The following is a 2,282-nucleotide window of genomic DNA, read 5'->3' as shown; positions in this document are numbered from 1 at the left end:
TCTAGTGCTTTGTTCTGGCGGCCTGAGCTGACGGATCTAGCCCTTGGCAGAAATGAGTGCTCAGTAAATAGTATAGAACCTAAGGGCAGTTTGCACGAGGGGAAGACACGGCTGCATTGTTGGAGTTCTGGCTTGGCATATCTCCTCCCTCTGGGCCTCTGTGCCCCTCTGTGAGGAAGGGTATACAGAATCATGCATGAGGATCCTTCCACCCCTGGCATTCCGGGATGCCAGTCGGTGGTCTCCAGGACCTGCAGAGTATTGGTTGAAACCAGCAGCGTTTAACCAGAGGGAGATTTTGCCTCCTAGGAGACATTGCCAATGTCTGCAGACCTTTTTGATGGTCACTAGTATGTATGTGGAGGTGTTACTGGCATGTAGTAGATAGAGGCCAGGGATGCTGGTCAGCACTCTATAGTGCACAAAACAGCTTCTCCACAAGGACTCAGCAGCCCCCAGTGTAGTGGAGAAAGCCTAGGTCATACTTGTCACCCCTTGAATGGTGCTGACACTGGATTACCAGCCCCAGTCATTTATCTGGCAGACTGCTGGGTGCTTACTTAGTGCCTGCTGGGTGCTGGGGAGACCACAGAACTACAGGATGGCCTTCTCACATTTAAAATCACATTTAAAATCGAGTGGATCCTGAGCCTCTGGTTTGGCGAATGTAGTACCTGAGCATCCTTAGGTATTGATTTACCCTTAGGATAAAGTGTTACTTTGGGTTAAAAAAAAAAAAATCTTGGATGCTTGAGCTGCACAGACACCATTTATTTATTCCTGCTTCATTCACAGGTCTACACTTGTGTAGCTTGTTTATTTTCTAAGAGGATTTGAGAAAATACATGTTTATATACAATATGGATTGGTGAAATAGAAACAAAATTAGGACCAATTTAAAATAGAATGTAGGCACGTAGTTAAACAACACAGTTGATGCAGTTGAGTCTCCTGGCAGCAAGAGCAAAAAGAGAACGAATCCCTCATGGTGCAAAGCATCAATGGCATAAATGCACAGCATTTCTTCAATGCAAAGTCTAAAACAAGATTTTTGTATAGGCTTTAGAGGATACTGACTGATACTTAGATATATAGTATGTGTAGCAAGCATACCAAAACCGGGCATTTTTGGATGTTGGGTGGAATGATGAATCAGAAATGGTCTCTGCTTTCAGATAATACAGTCTGTTGCGAAAGAAAGGCAACAATGTCACTGTCTGCCATACAAGATCATAAATGTGAGGATAGAGGAATTGTTGCTCTGTGGCTTCCTTGTAGAGTAAAATGCTATAAATACTATATTTTTTCTAATTTTTGTAATTTTTTCTTTTTAGAGAGTAAGAGCTTGAGTAGGGGGGAGGGCAGGGAGGAGAGTGGAAGAGCAGGGGGTGGGTGTGGAATCTTAAGGAGACTCCACACTCAGCATGGAGCCCGATGCAGGGCTTGATCTCACAACCCTGAGATCATGACCTCCTTGATCTCACAACCCTGAGATCATGACCTGAGCCCAAAACGAGTCAGACGGCTAACCATCTGAGCCACCCAGGCACCCCAAATTTATGTAATTTTTTCTAATTACAAAGTAAAACACTGCATTAACGAAAATTAGGGCAGTATGAAGAGAAGAGAATAAAAGCTTTCATAATTCTTCCATCTATAGATAACCACTATTCTTTGGTGTATATTTATTTTCATACACTTATATTTAATATATTTAACCAAAAAGAAAATTGGGATCCTATCATATTTTACCATTTTGTAGCCAAATGAATGGCCCTTGAATGGGGCTTTGAAGTATGAGTTGGAAATGACCAAGCAGGGAAAGTTGTGAGTGTGCCAGGCTGGCTGTGGAGTTAGGTAGCCAGGACCCATGAAGATGGATGAAATCACACATTTCATTTCACAACTCCAGCGAGCGTCAGAAATTCCCGTGGTAACAAAGAGAATGTTGCCCCCCCACCCCTGGGTTGTACAACCCAACAGCCTTGTTTTTTGTTTCTTGTTTTTTCACTTATCAGTGTAATGGGAGTGGTTTTGCTAGTCTACTACATCGTTGTTGTTTTTTTTAACAGTTTTATCAAGATGATATTTACTTGCCATACAATTCACCCCTTTAAAGTGTACAATTCAATGATTTTAGTATATTTGCAGAGCTTTGCACCCATCACAATTAATTTTAGACATTTTCATCACCCCAATAAGAAACCCATGCCCATTAGTAGTCACTCCCCATCCTTTCTTCCCCGAGCCTCTGGTGACAGTTCATCTGCTTACTGTGTCTA

This window comes from Canis lupus, chromosome 26, assembly GCF_011100685.1.
Source record: "Canis lupus familiaris isolate Mischka breed German Shepherd chromosome 26, alternate assembly UU_Cfam_GSD_1.0, whole genome shotgun sequence".
NCBI lineage: Eukaryota > Metazoa > Chordata > Mammalia > Carnivora > Canidae > Canis > Canis lupus.
The sequence above is the reverse complement of the archived record's forward strand: the minus strand, read 5'-3'. Positions refer to the sequence as shown.